Source organism: Lissotriton helveticus, chromosome 4_1 (assembly GCF_964261635.1).
Source record: "Lissotriton helveticus chromosome 4_1, aLisHel1.1, whole genome shotgun sequence".
NCBI classification, from domain to species: Eukaryota; Metazoa; Chordata; class Amphibia; order Caudata; family Salamandridae; genus Lissotriton; species Lissotriton helveticus.
This window is the reverse complement of record NC_136063.1, coordinates 1515559280-1515576228: the sequence shown is the minus strand read 5'-3', so window position 1 is coordinate 1515576228 and position 16949 is coordinate 1515559280.

The window sequence follows — 16949 nt, the reverse complement described above, 5'->3', positions numbered from 1 at the left end:
TAGAGAGGTGCCTCAGAAGGGAGTAGGGTTTTCCCCCTTTGAACTTCCGTTTGGCCATCTTGTTAGGGGACCACTCTGTATTGAAAAAGAGGGTTGGGACAAGCCTCTCCAAGAACCCAAAACAAGACATTGTGAACTATGTACTATTCCTAAGGTCCAGAATGGCAGAGTACATGGAAAAAGCTTCCAAAAATTCCTTGAGCCCATTCAGAAGCACTGGTACGACTAAAAAGCTGTACTAGTAGAGTTTCAACCAGGGCAAAAGGTGTGGGTTTTGGAGCCAGTGGCACCAAGGGCTCTCCAGGACAAATGAAGTAGCCCTTACCCCATCTTAGAAAAGGAAAGTGAGGTGACCTACTTGGTTGACCTGGGCACAAACAGGAGGACACCCAGAATGGTGATCCATGTGAACAGCATAGGCTTTTCCACGACAGGGCTGACATCACCATGCGGATGGTGACTGATGAGGATCATGAGACAGAGAGTGAACCTCTCCCTGACCTCCTCTCATACAGCCCCAAAGATGGGTCAGTAGATGGAGTTGTCTTTTAAGACACCCTCACTGCCAACAGGAGACTGACTGCAAGCAAGTCTAGCAGCTGTATGCTAAGCTCTTTCCTTGCCCCCATGTCAGACAAACTGGTGTACCCATGATGTGGACACTGGTGGCAGTGCACCTGTCAAGAACAAAATCTATTGATAGTCTGATCAAGTCAATGAAAGCATCAGAGCTGAAGTTAGTAAAATGCTGGAGCTATAGGTTATTGTACCCTCTGAGAGCCCCTGGGCCAGCCCAGTGGTTCTAGTCCCCAAACCTCATCACCTGTTTGGAAAGAGAAAAATGAGGTTCTGTGTGGAAAGCTATAAAAACCTACCTCTTCTGTTAATGTACAATTGCCTCACTATGACAGCACAAACACTTTCTATCTGTACATCTTCTTGCAGCTTGCTCCGGGACGCCCCTTGGCTGGGGCAGCCGTGCGCGTTACAAGTTCATTTAATATTAACATTAACTATAGAGGGCTCAACTCTGTCACCAAGACAAATGCTCACCCTATCCGAAGAGCAGATGAGTTGATAGATACATTGGGTGCAACCAAATGTCTAAGTACCTTTGACTTAACTGCAGGGTACTGGCAAATTGGCATGGCACCAAGAGCAAAAGAAAATACATAATTCTTCTTACCTGATGGGCATTATCAGTTCACTGTTATGCCTTTTGGTTTAAAGAATGCCCCTGCCACCTTCCAAAGGTTGGTGAATCAAGTCCTTGCTGGATTGAAGTCCTTTAGTGCAGCATGTCTAGATGAAAAAACTGTCTTTAGCTCCACCTGGCAGGATCACCTGATCCACCTGGGGAAGGTTGTAAAAGCCCTGCAAACTACAGGACTAACTATCAAGGCACTCAAATGCCAGATAGGACAGGGAACTGTGGTATACTTGGGACACCTTTTTGGTGGAGGAAAAGGGCAGCCGTTACCACCCAAGATCAAGGCCATACTGGTCTTGGCAGTTCCAACAACCCAGACCCAATTCAGGGCATTCCTTGGCTTGACCGGGTACTACAGGAGGTTTGTGAAGGGATATGGGTCCATTGTGACTCCCCTCACAGACCTTACCTCCAAGAAGATGCCCAAAAATGTACACTGGACAGTTAGCTGTCAAAAGGCTTTTGACACCCTGAAAGAGGCAATGTGCGCAGCACCAATTCTCAAGGCTCCAGACTATGCCAAGCAATTAATTGTGCGGACTGATGCCTCTGAGCTAGGCATAGGAGCGGTTCATCCCAAACCAAAGATGAAGGCCAAGACCAACCTGTTGCTTTTATAAGCAGAAGGCTTCTGCCCAGGGAGCTGCGTTGGAGTGCTATTGAGAGGGAGGCCTTTTGCTGTGGTTTGGTCCCTGAAGAAGCTAAGACCATACTTGTTTGGTACTCACTTCCTAGTTCAAACTGATCACAGACCTCTCAAATGGCTAATGAAGATGAAAGGTGAAAATCCTAAACTGTTGAAGTTGTCCATCTCCCTACAGGGAATGGACTTTATAGTGGAACACACACCTGGGTCTGCCCATGACACTGCAGAAGGACTTTCCAGGTTTTTCCAATTAGACAATGAAGACTCTCTAGGGAAAGGTTAGTCTCATCCTCTTACGTTGGGGGGTGGGGGGGGGAGGTTGTGTAAGAAATTGCCCTCTTTTTGCATGATTGCCCCCACTTTTTGCTGAACTGCTGATGTACTTTGACTGGGTGTGCCCAGAGATTCTGCCAAACAGGTACCCAGGGCCTATGTTATTTCCCTAAAACTGCATTAAAAACAAAACCCAATTAGCACTCTCTGGCTAATGGTTAGCCCCTGGTGAATGGTACCACAGGTACCCAGGGCACTGTGACCAGAGGAGGTGTCGAAGGGCTGCAGCACTTATTGTGCCACCCTTAGAGATCCAGTACATTACACACACACACTGCCTTTGCATGCTACGTGTTGTGGTGTAGAACATAGTGAAGAGTAGACATGGCACACATCCCTGGTGTTGAACGTTAGAAGCTTTAAAACAGCATTACACCCTACATGTGGAGTTAAGAAAAATCAAGTACATGATAACAGAGGAATAAAATGTTGAATTTAATAGAGATAAATGAAGGATGATATTTGAGTACTAATGTGAACTCACTTCTCGCTGTGCGGGTGGATTTGGAGTGAAATGTCACTCCACTGTGTTCCTACACATCCCTGGTGTGCCATGCCTACAACCACCTGCCCTGGCACAGATCAGCTACCCCTCTAGCTGGGTTCACTATACCAGTGGTGAGGGTACAGGTGCATGTACCACTGGTGCTGGTAGTTTGTCATTATGAACTCCACTGTACCAAATGGCTTTACTGAAAACTGGGAAGTTTGGTATCAAACTTCTCAGCCCATTATACCCACACTGATGCCAGTATGGGATGTAATGACAAATGCACACAGAGGGCATCTTAAAATAACCTAATACTAGTGTTCAGGCTGAGTGACTGCTCACCAGCTGCCGCCACCAGACATGTTTCTGGACCCCTGGGTCGAGAGCCTGCTGCTCTCGGGGGTCTGCAACAATGCACATCCTGGGATGAGGTGCCGAGCCTCCTCCCCCAGGATGGGCAGGGTCCACGAAGGGGAAGCTTCAAAGGCTTGCCTCCTTTGTGAGCTCCCCCGGGCCTTTTGCTGCTTCAGCATCTGGTCCCCACCAGTTCTGACCCCCACTTTGGGCGGGAGAACCAGCGGGAAAACCTAGTGAGGAAGGGAGGTTGCCCACCTTTGCCAACCCCATCCCTCTGGTGGGGAGGCGAGGTGAAGCACAACTCTCAGTTCCCACCATCTTGCAGATGGGGAGACCTAGCCAACCAGAGTGAGGCATATGCACCCCTCCCACTGGAGGGTGGCATAATAGGGGGCGTACCCACCCCAAGGAAGGGACCCATTGGTCCCAACCTTTACTTACCTGTAACACCCCTAAATCTAGTATTTAGGGGCACCCCTGAACCTTGCTTCCTCAGACAAGAAATAAACAAGAAGAGAAGAAGAAGAAGCAGGACCGAACAGCCGTGCTGAAGCTAAGAAGAGGAGTACGCTAACTGACTTAGCCCCAGCCCTACAGCCCTGTCCCCACCTCGAACCTGCAGAAGCGAAACTCCGATGTGTCCTGCAGCCAGAAACCGCAAGAAGCCCAAATACCTGCCCTGCCTTCCAAAAAAAATGACGTTGTGTCTTGTAAACACCGAATTTGTTTACCCACAGGCTCTGGCTCCGGCCAAATGCGCAAGTCTGCACCACTCTGCGCCCGTAGCCTATGGCCCAGGTTCGAGTGGCCCAACACCACAAGGAGGTCTTCCTGGTGAATCTGACCAGAGATCTGGTGATCTCTGACCTGCCCCAAATCTTCCAGCGAAGCCTGCAGCCTCTTTCTTGATGATCCCCCCTGCCACGACTGGAACTGGTAAGAGAAACCTGATGCATAAAGACTCCCCTGCACCCGAAGCCCCATGGCCTTGGGTGGCCCAACCAACCTTGTCCCAGCATCCCCAGGCATACCAACTTACCTCTCCAACTGGTGGACACCTCCATAAGAACTTCATCCCGAGCCTGAAACCGGAGAATCCCCATTGAAACCAATAGGACACCGGATGCCAAAACAGCGCCCTGCCTCTGCGCAGCTGTGGGTGTACTTTGAGTGCTAACTTGGAACCCCTTTGCCCTGAGCCTAACACCAGGAGCTTTGTTCCCGCAACCCAGGGGCCTGCTCGTAAGCAGCCACCAACCGATGGCCCCCTATTCCCCATTAGATAACATTGGTCCTCAGCACTCTGCACCTGGCGGTCCTAGTGCCGCTGAAGGTGTAACAAGACTGCATCCTTGACCCTGGGGAACCCTTGTTCTAACCCCAGAATCGCAACCCCAAAGACCGATTACTTACCTTATAACCAAGAACTTCATTTCTCTCCATAGGAATCCATTGACTGTTTTTCTCAGAATTTATTTCTAAATGTGGAGTTGATTTGTATGGAAAACTGAAAAATTACAATTGTGCAAAACTGATTTTACTTACCTTTTCTCTAGGAAATGTACCAGTGAGATATCTGGGCATTTCACACTGAGTAGAAAAAGTAACTTAAAATGTAATCTAAAAAGTAACTAAAAAGTAATCTGTTCAGTAATTTCAATACCTTGACTTACTTGTATTTCAAACATCTGCATTTGAACTTTCATTCACCTGTAAACACTGTATAATATTTTGCAAAGCATTTAATTCACTTACCCGTGCCAGGCTTGGCTTGGTTCTAGAAATAAAATAACTTAAATAATATTTTTATACAAACAAAATTGGTCTTAGTTCTGTCTTTGAGTGTGTGACATCATTTGCTGATTGAGTGGGTTCAACCAATGCTTAACACTGCCCTCTGATAAAGCCTTACTGCTCGGCTACACTACCAGAAATAGAGAGTGAGGTGCTATCTACTTTTACCTCTGCCTACCTTTGGGGTTCCAATGAACTATGTGCTCACTATACCTCATTTTGTGTAGTATATACAGAGCCAGCTTCCTACAATTATCTAGAGAGGGGTAAATGAAAATTCACTGCAGATGCAGCACTGTCACCATCGGTAAATGCCCCCATCCTCCATCCAATGTGTCTGCCAAGGCCTTGACACTATTGTTTTTCAGGTCTCGCCTGAGCCAATGCGCTTGCGCATTTCTCCAGCGAGATTATAGTAAGCGGAAAAGAAAAGTCTACCAAAACGGCGGCGGATCGCATACAGTTCATGTGATCTATGCGCGTGAACACGTCACACACCACCATTTGTCTGTGCCTCGGCATCAGACTTCAAAGGGTGCCGCTCCCCCCACCAATCAGACTTCAAAGGCTGCCGCTCCCCCGCCCCCGCATCAGACTTCAAAGGAATGCGCTCCTGCTCCCCCGCCCCTCCCCCACAGCAATGCTGAGATAGCTTGTTTTCCTAATCGTCTCTCTCCCGAGCTGGCTCCTTTAGCCTTCTTCCAAAAACCTAACTGTGCTTTCAAAGCATATCTTGTTCCTTTCCAATCCAATTCAATCTTTATTTCGAGCTGTTAGATCATCAAAGATATACAAATATTCACAGTCATTATACTTTGTGCAAATCAATAAGAGCATTAATTATAAAAGTTCGACTGGCAATATATAAAAACAATTCATCAACAGGAAACTAAAAATCATCAGTAAGATAAAATTATTATGAGTCCGCCTCCGCCTTCAAGATGCGGGTGCGAATAAACCACATTGCTGTGAGATATTTTGCCAGTGCAAAGACAATTGGAGGTGACACGTCAGTCTTTAAAATTCTATACACAGGGAAGAACTGTCTGAAACCCAAGTCTTTGAGAAGGGGGACGAGCCAATATTTTCTAATGCTTTTATAGGCTTTGCAGAATAGAACCACATGTAAATCATTTTCTTGGGCATGTGCACATGCCGGGCATTGCTCAGTGGTTGGTGGTGAAGACCAAGAGCTAGTGAAAGTCCTAAAAGGTAATGTGCCATATCTCCACTGGAGAAATAATTTCCTAGTTAGCACAGGGGTCATACCATCCAATACAAGTTCCAGGAAATAGATGTCTTTGCTTTGAGTAAATAGGTTTGTCAAGAAACCCTCATGCTTGCTGTCCAAAGCAATAGTAAGCTTTAGGTCATAGTAAGCTTTTGACAGAGCTTTGCGTGGTATCCTGGCAGATGCATTTGCTGGGTCAGTCCACAGTTCTGAGAGGCCCAAACTCTCGCATGACCTTTTTATATAGTTTAGCCATGGAATATGGATGGCTTTTGGTAGGGTTAAAAACTCCTCAAGCTCAGTCCTATAGTTAATAAGTTCTTGGCTTCTCCATAATCTTCACCAGAATGTTAATGGTTTGAGTCCTAATTCTTCTACGATTGGTCTGACTCCCAGATCTAGTCTCAGAGGGAGTAGCGGCGTGCTTGATAGAAGAGCAACCAACTGTCTGATGAATTTATTTTCCGTTATCATCATGTTTTGGGCAGAAGTGTGACCCCACAATTCAGCCCCATAGGTAACAGCCCCCGTGCCTGAGATTTATAAATTTGGATGACAGGACCAAGTGGACGATATGTTGATTTGTTCATCATCCTTGAAATGCCACCCACGATCTGCACCAATTTCATGTTTGCCTTAATCTGGTGTGTCCCCATGTCATGTTCTCATTTAAGGTTACTCCTAAATATTCAAATGTGGAGACCCTCTCTAATCGCGAAGAACCTAGCAAGGGATTAGGACGTGTCGACGGGGAGGGATTTAGGATCATATATTTTGTTTTAAGGGCATTGATCTCTGGGCCCCTCTCCGTACAGAATATTAGAAAACCGTCAAGTATCCGCTGAATTCCCATCGGGGTTGCAGCAGGGTGTCGTCCGCAAACATAATGGCGGGCACCCTGCTGCCATTCAATTTGGGAGCATCGGTGTCACCAATCCTGTTCAAGTGGGCGATTACCCCGTTGACAAAGAGGTAGAACAGGGTCGGTGAAAGCACACAGCCCTGTCTCACCCCTCTGCCAACGGGGAATCTTTCCGTTAATTTACCATTTCTGCCACACCTGACACGTGCAAAATTATTCCGGTGCAATCTCGTCAGAATAGCAAGAATTTCTGCTGGAACCCCCATCTCAGCAAGCACGCTCCATAATCTGGATCTTGGCACCAAATCGAAGGCGGCTCGCAAGTCCACGAAAACCGTGTACAAGCTACCCCCTTCGATTAGTGCGGTCCTCCAATAGATGAGGTTTAGGCGGAAAATCTGATCGGTTGTGGACACCCCCCTTCTAAATCCCGCCTGGTATGGACTCAAGATAGCAGTTTCCTCTAGCCAGATCTGGAGGTGGTCTAATATAAGCCTACCAAAAAGCTCCTGGGACACGTCTATTAGACTGATGGGCCTGTAGTTGGCCGGGAGCAGAGGCGAGCCCTTCTTGAATATAGGAACTACCTCTGCCCCCAACCAAGTACTGGGGACCTCCATGCCCATCAAAACAGCATTAAATATTGTCAGCAAATAGGGAGCCCATACATCAGGCTCTTGTTTAAACAGGTTGCCTGGGAGGCCATCCAACCCAGGAGCCTTGCCTGATGACAGTCCCGCAATAGCGGCTCGCACCTCCTTTTCTGTGAACAGGTCGCCCTTAGAATGGCTAACTGTAGTTGGGGATGGATTGCATGAGGCCCCTGCTTCCGATGTGTAGAGGGACTGAAAGTGCTCCTGCCATACCCCTTGTGCAATATTCGGTTCTATTGCCGATACTAAATGCTCGGATCCCGCATTAACAATTCGCCAGAACTTGCGGTAGTCCCTGGTGGCTAGAGAACTAGAAAGTTCCTCCCACTTATCCTGCTCCCATTCAACCTTGGCCTGGGTGACCAATTTCTTATATTCCCGTCTTCTGGCCTGTATCTCCAATCTGCTTTTACCCTCCTTAATGCATGAGAGGAGATCTCCCTTCGCCTTGCGGCATGCAGCGTTATACCATGTTTTGCAATGTGCCCCGCCCCCTCTGCTTTGACCCTCGGTAAAAAGATCTGCCGCCATGGTCCTAATGAGATCCTCATGTGCCAAATAGAGTAATTTATGGGTTTCCTGATTGCAGGTTTCCTCACGTAAAGTACCCACTTTTTCCAAAATTGGGATAATTCCAGCATAAAGCTTTGGAAGCTTCTCTCTACTGGTGACTAATTTTTCCCACCTAATTCTCCTTCTGTTGTTTTCAAGGAGGAGCCAAGGATTTGCCACCACCGTGGCATAATCCCTGTCCTCGTTGCCAGGGAAAGCATAGTCCAGTTCTAGGGCATTGTGGTCGCTATCGACTCTTTCTATCACCCTAAAGTCGATAATATGCGACCACGAAGAAAGTTGTACAAGGACATAGTCCAGACGCGACTCCCTGCCCACTCTATTGTTAGTGTGTTTACTGGGTATGTCAGATTTGATACGCCCATTGCAAGCTCTAACACCATGTTTGAGAGTTAGGGCAGTGAGCTGTAGGGCTAGTGGTGTCCAAGCTCTGGGAGGAGGGGCCACTGTAGAGGGAACTGACCATCTTGCATCCTCTTCCAGGGAGGAACCATCCAAGAGGCCTGCTAGGGGCTCAAAGTGTGAGTTCAGGTCCCCACCAACCAGGAATGGGGTGCCCTTGGGAATTTCACTGAGGAAAGCTGATAATTCCTCGATAGTAGGTGATTCTCGTGTTATATTTACCGGCCTTGAATATACATTTATCACAGCAAGTCTGGAAGAATTTGGCCATTCAAGCAGAACCGCTAATATGTCCTCAGAAGCCAGGGGGAGACGTACCACCTGGCAACCCAAATGGGTCGCCACCCATATTGAAAGGCCTCCAGAGGGACGGCCCCTACCCCCCCACTTCGCGGGAATGGAAAATGCGAGGAAACCCCGGCGAGAGTATTCTTCCCTCGCCCAGGTTTCCTGGAACATGCATACATCCCCGGAATCGACAAAGGCAGTCCATTCCTGTAGATCCAGCTTGTTGCCCAAGCCAGCCACATTCCACGAAATTATCTTCAGGGATGGTGGCTTTGGACTCGAGGCCGCTGTTGGGGAGGGAATGATGTCAATTACATTATCCAGGGGCCCTGCCTCTGGAGTCAAATCTCCCAAAGCTTCCCCTGGCTCCGTGTTTATAAGGGGCAAGTCCACAGTGGTTTGAATTTTCTCTTTGCTGTGTAATGGAACATCAGGCTGCCCAGACTCTACCATTAGATCCATTGTGGGTCCAGGGGATATGATATCTGCCTCCACACCCTCCCTGGGGTAGGAGTAATGCCCACTGACGTTATACCTGGACTGTCAATCTACCATGTCCAAATGACTATAGCTATTGGACGAAGGAAAATATGTAGGATGTTGGAGTCTGGGACTGCGATAATCACCTATCTCTCTACCCCTCCAGCCACCTCCCCTCCTGTGACAAATTTCCCAGCCTTCCTCTTCAGTGTTTGGTGTATAATACACTGGTTGGTGACGGCTTGGGTAGTGAAAGTCTCCTCTCCCTCCTGCCCTCTCAGGAAGGCTACCCCATCCCTCCTCCTCATATGCGTGTGTCAGCCAGGGGTAGAAGAAGGAGAGGGGTAGGGACTGAATATTGGTCCCCTGGTCATCATGGAACCATCCGCAAGTGTGGGAGACGGTCATGGGGTCTCTAAAACTAATCAGGACACAGGCTCCTTTGATGGTTTTTCTTGAACTACCCACCCACGGGACCCTTCTTACCATAAGGACGTCACTTGTTATACCTTGCAGTAGAGGTCTATACATTGATAACCAATCCATCACCTTGTTCCTGAGAGAGGCGGTAGATTCGATCAGAGTGGTTTTTAGCTCTGCCACCCCCGCTAGGATTACTGTATACGGACTTGCCTCCGGCGGCAAGTTCACTACTCTTGGCTTTTTGGTATTTCCTAGTGTCTCATCTGATGGTGCTACTACTTTTGGAGGTTGGCTAAGAGCAGGAGTGTTAACCTTAGGCTGTTTGGGCATAGTTTGGGGAGGGAGTGCTTGTGGCTGGTTGGAAATAGCAGTATTAGTCCTGGGCTGCGTGGTCATAACTTGAGAGGTGGTTGGTTTGTCCTGGTGTACTAGGGATACTGCACTATTACCCACTTAGTGTTAGCTGGGGCGCCCCTCTTGTTCTTTGTCTCTACCCCCCTCTACCACCCTTGTTATCTATTTTGCTCTCTATTTTGAGGTTGTCGGCTAGTTGGGCCGTGGATTTCTCTATGTTCACTAGCCTGGCTTCCATCTTAATTAGCCACGCTTCTAGAGGACTTAATAGGGTTCTCAAAAGTGATCCTATATCGGCTAGAGTAATGTCTTCGCCAGAAGTCTCAAGGGAATTGTTTCTGGTGTTTTCCAATGTCACTGCAGGCTGAATCTCTGTTAGTATAGCCTCAACTCCATCAATAGGCGAGTTCTCCACTGTGCTCAATCCATAACTGTTGGCCTTCAAAGTAGGATTGTACTTTGGGGTTTTTGCCTTCCTCCCGCCTCTTTTATGTGCCCCACTTTTCACTTTGGGGACTGCTCCTTCCCTTAACCCCTGCAATGTGACTCTGTCATTAGTAATGGCCGTATCGGGAACGTGGTCAGGATTGGGGAATAGGGCAGGGTGGAGTTGGACCAATGGGAGATTTAGCAGGCTCAGATCAATAAAGTCGCTTTGATCCTTCGCGCTAGTGTGCGAGCTGTAGTTGGTCAAATCTAAATTCACTAAGTGCTCGCTGACACTAGTTGCCCCTTTGCTAGACTCAATGTGCTCGGTAGAATTAGGTCTATTGGTTGGGCTTTTGGCCTGTGCCAAGGGGCCCATAGAGGATCTTCTCACCCAGTCAATTTCTTGGGAAATACGCCTCTCCAGGATCGTGATTTCATCGATCAATAATGACCCAACTTTTACAAAGTAATTATCCAGAGTACCTTTAGCAGCTCCAGTTGCCGCCTGCGTGCTTTTACTCCTTGTTTCCATCGTAGTCATCGTCAATCAAAGTTGGATTCAGTATATGCCAGGGAGACGCCTGAAAGGGGGTGGCCCGGTCCTGGTCCCGACCGTTCTCGAACGGCCTCAAACGGCCCGCCCTTTGCCCGGGCTTCGCCCCGGGCTCCGTCCCGCGCGCGTCCCGCTTGTGCGGCTATAGGCACTCCTATATGCAGGGGGGAGGGGGCGGGAAGAGTCGCAGGTGCGGCTGGTGGTGTTCGCGCTCCGCCTGCTGGGACTCGCAGTCCCGCACCCTCTGGGCAGTAAATGGCAAAGTCAGTCAATCCCCAATGGCACACGCCCGGTTAAAATCCTCGCTGGCCACAGAAAAGGCTTTCTGCTCTTCCACTCGGGAAACTGTAATCACCTCCAAACGGCTGCGAGCGGCTCCCGCGTAGCGGGGGCCGCGAGCCGCTATCAGCTGCAGGGGGGAGGGGGGCGGGAAGAGTCGCAGTTGCGCCTGGTGGTGTTCGCGCTCCGCCTGCTGGGACTCGCAGTCCCGCACCCTCTGGGCAGTAAATGGCAAAGTCAGTCAATCCCCAATGGCATACGCCCGGTTAAAATCCTCGCTGGCCACAGAAAAGGCTTTCTGCTCTTCCACTCGGGAAACTGTAATCACCTCCAAACGGCTTGTTCCTTTCACTTATGCTCCCCATCTGTACTTCGACTCCATCACCCTACTCCTCCTTCCTCCAGTCCTCCCACTCCAGACTTCGACAGCAATGTAAAATTACTGAAAAGTAACAGGGCAGCACTAGATAAAACACAAATATGACATTGCAACAAGGCTCAAGTCACCTAATATATTAAATAAAAACATACATGGAAAGATGCCACACCTAACCATGTCGAAGACCTTTTAACAATCTTGCAGCTTAACTTAAAACTGATTTACAAAAAAATAAAAAATAAAGAACAAAGGAAATTTTGGACCAGTTAAAGAATAGAGGAACTATCGCCTTAATGTTGGTTGTACAAAAATAAAATTTATTCAAGTACAACTTTTTGCCCGGAGACAGGTTTTGCAGACTGAAATCCAATCTGAATGCATTTAGAAATAGCAAGCCGTAAACCTTTGAACAGATGGAAATGGTAGTCCGGTGGAAGCATCTGCACATTTAAGCTGATCATTTAGGGGTGGGGGGGACATACAACTAGATCATCCTGTAATCCTCTCAAAACATACTGGCAGCAGTGCTTTAGTTCCTGCTGCACACTGCTACATTACTTACACTGCTGCATGCTGAACACTGCTGCACGCCTCACACTGCCGCATGCCTCACACTGCTGCATGCTGCACACTGCTGCACGACACACTACTGCACGCCGCACACTGCTGGACGCCACACACTACTGCACGCCACACACTGCTGCACACCTCACACTGCTGCACGCCTCACACTGCTGTACGCCTCACAATGCTGCATGCTGCACACTGCTGCACAACACACTGCTGCACACCACACCCTGCTGCATGCCACACACCACTGCACGCCACACAGTGCTGCACGCCACACACTGCTGCACGCCTCACATTGCTGGACGCCTCACACTGCTGCACACCTCATATTGCTGCATGCTACACACTGCTGCATGCCTCACACTGCTGCACGCCTCACACTGCTGCAAGCCTCGCACTGCTGCTCACTGCTACATCACTCACACTGCTGCATGCTGCACACTGCCGCATGCCTCACACTGCCACACGCCTCACACTGCCACACAACACACTGCTGCACGCCTCACACTGCTGCACTCCTCACGCTGCTGCATGCCTCACACTGCTGCACGCCTCACACTGCTGCATGTAGCACATTTCTGCACAACACATTGCTGCACGCCACACACTACTGCACACCACACACTGCTGCATGCCTCACACTGCAGCACACCTCGCACTGCTGCACGTCTCACACTGCTGCATGCTGCATACCGCTGCATTACTCACACTGCTGCATGCTGCACACTGCCACACACCTCACACTGCTGCACGCCTCACACTGCTGCACGCCTCACCCTGCTGCATGCCACACACTGCTGCATGCCTCACACTGCTGCACGCCTCACACTGCTGCACACCACACACTGCTGCACGCCTCACACTGCTGCACGCCTCACACTGCTGCACACCTCACACTGCTGCACCCACACACTGCGGCACGCCTCACACTGCTGCACGCTGCACACTGTTGCATTACTCATACTGCTGCATTACTCACACTGCTGCACGCTGCACACTGCTGCATTACTCACACTGCTGCATGCTGCACACTGCTGCACGCCACACTGCTGAAAGCCACACACTGCTGCACGCCACACACTGCTGCATGCCTCACACTGCTGCACGCCTCACACTGCTGCACGCCTCACACTGCTGCACGCCACGTACTGCTGCACGCCTCACACTGCTGCACGCCTCACACTGCTGCACATTGCTACATTACTCACACTGCTGCACGCCTCACACTGCTGCATGCTGCACACTGCTGCACGCCGCACACTACTGCATGCCACACACTACTGCACGCCACACATACTGCACGCCACACACTACTGCACGCCACAGACTGCTGCATGCCACACACTGCTGCATGCCTCCCACTGCTGCACGCCTCACACTGCTGCATGCCTCACACTGCTGCACGCCTCACACTGCTCCACACCTCATACTGCTGCACGCCACACACTGCTGCACGCCACACTGCTGCACGCCTCACACTGCTGCACGCCTCACACTGCTGCACACCTCACACTGCTGCACGCCTCACACTGCTGCACACTGCTACATTACTCACACTGTTGCATGCTGCACACTGCCGCACACCTCACACTGCCGCAAACCTCATACTGCTGCATGCTGCACTCTGCTGCACGACACACTACTGCATGCCACACACTGCTGCACGCATCACACTGCTGCACGCCTCACACTGCTGCACAACTCACACTGCTGCACGTCTCACACTGCTGCATGCCTTACACTGCTGCATGCTGCACACTGCTGCACGCCGCACACTACTGCACACCACACACTACTGCACGCCACACACTACTGCACGCCAGACACTGCTGCATGCCACACACACTGCTGCATGCCTCACACTGCTGCACGCCTCACACTGCTGCATGTCTCACACTGCTGCACGCCTCACACTGCTGCACGCCACACACTGCTGCACGCCACACTGCTGCACGCCACACACTACTGCACGCCACAGACTGCTGCATGCCATACACTGCTGCATGCCTCCCACTGCTGCACGCCTCACACTGCTGCATGCCTCACACTGCTGCACGCCTCACACTGCTGCACACCTCATACTGCTGCACGCCAGACACTGCTGCACGCCACACTGCTGCACGCCTCACACTGCTGCACGCCTCACACTGCTGCACACCTCACACTGCTGCACGCCTCACACTGCTGCACACTGCTACATTACTCACACTGCTGCATGCTGCACACTGCCGCACACCTCACACTGCCGCACACCTCACACTGCTGCATGCTGCACTCTGCTGCACGACACACTACTACATGCCACACACTGCTGCACGCATCACACTGCTGCACGCCTCACACTGCTGCACAACTCACACTGCTGCACGTCTCACACTGCTGCATGCCTTACACTGCTGCATGCTGCACACTGCTGCACGCCGCACACTACTTTACACCACACACTACTGCACGCCACACACTACTGCACGCCAGACACTGCTGCATGCCACACACACTGCTGCATGCCTCACACTGCTGCACGCCTCACACTGATGCATATCTCACACTGCTGCACGCCTCACACTGCTGCACGCCACTCACTGCTGCACGCCACACTGCTGCACGCCACATAGCTGCACGCCTCACACTGCTGCATGCCTCACACTGCTGCACACTGCTACATTACACATACTGCTGCATGCTGCACACTGCCGCATGCCTCACACTGCTGCACGCCTCACACTGCTGCATGCTGCACACTGCTGCACAACACACTGCTGCACAATAAACTGCTGCACGCCACACACTGCTGCACGTCACAAACTGCTGCACGCCTCACACTGCTGCACGCCACACACTGCTGCATGCCTCATACTGGTACATGCTGCACACTACCGCATGCCGCACGCCTCACACTGCTGCACGCCTCACACTGCTGCATGCCACACTGCTGCACGCCTCACACTGCTGCACACCTCACACTGCTGCACACTGCTGTATTACTCCCACTGCTGCATGCTGCGCACTGCCGCACGCCTCACACTGCCGCACGCCTCACACTGCTGCATGCTGCACACTGCTGCATGACACACTGCTGCATGACACACTGCTACACGACACATTCCTGCACGCCATACACTGCTGCACACCACACACTGCTGCACGCCATACACTGCTGCACACCTCACACTGCTGCACGCCTCACACTGCTGCACACCTCACACTGCTGCATGCTGCACACTGCTGCACGACACACTGCTGCACGCTGCACACTGCTGCACGCCACACACTACTGCACGCAACACACTGCTGCATGCCTCATACTGCTGCATTACTCACACTGCTGCATGCTGCACACTGCTGCATGCCTCACACTGCTGCACGCCTCATACTACTGCACGCCTCACACTGCTGCATGCCTCACACTGCTGCACGACACACTCTGCTGCACGCCACACACTGCTGCACGCCTCACACTGCTGCACGCCTCACACTGCTGCACACTGCTGCACGCTGCGCACTGCTGCACACTGCACACTGCTGCATTACTCACACTGCTGCATGCTGCACACTACCGCACAACTCGCACTGCTGCATGCCTCACACTGCTGCACGCCTCACACTGCTGCACGCTGCACACTGCTGCATGCTGCACACTGCTGCATTACTCACACTGCTGCACGCCACATACTGCTACACGCCACACACTGCTGCACGCCTCATACTGCTGCACGCTTCACACTGCTGAATGCCACACAACACCACCACATCACTCAGGGACACCACCATATCACTCTAGGACACCACCACATCACTCAGGGGCACCACCACATCACTTAGGGGCACCACTCAGGGGCACCACCACATCACTCTGGGACACCACTACATCACTCACAGACACCACCACATCACTCAGGAACACCACCACATCACTAAGGGACACCACCACATCACTCAGGAACACCACCCGATCACTCAGGAACAACACCACATCACTCTGGGACACCACCACATCACTCTGGGACACCACCACATCACTCTGGGACACCACCACATCACTCTAATACACCACCACATCACTCAGCCCAACCAGATCATCACTCAACACCATAACAGCATCACTAAGCACCACAACAGCACTGTCCTAGCTTGCTACCAACAAGCATTGCCATAGCCAATAGGACTCGCATTAGGAAAGTGTAAGCTATTGGCTTTGTGAATAACAATGCTATTAATTTATATATTTTCAAAGCCAACACATATTTAAAAAAATTGTCATTTACAATATCAATAGCTCACACTTTCCTAATGCGAGATCTATTACATTGCAAATGCTTGTTTTCAAGGTTGCCAAAATGAAGATTGTCTGTAGTGACAAGACACATACAAGACAAATGCTTCTACTTTTAGAACTTTAACGAAGTTTTTTTTGTCTATTTAAGCATCTTGTGACTTTTCCCCTCAACTCTGAACAATATCAATCTTTCAGATATATTTGGGGGGCAGGAGGGGTCACCGATCCTTGAGACATGTCATTCTCCGAACATGACAAAGCGGCTGAGCCACAAAGGAGGCCCATCTCCTAGCACAGGTGCCCTAACTTCAGCTTAATAAAGGTCGCAGAGGAGCCCAACCTGTTTCTAGATCCCGGCTAAGAAAGC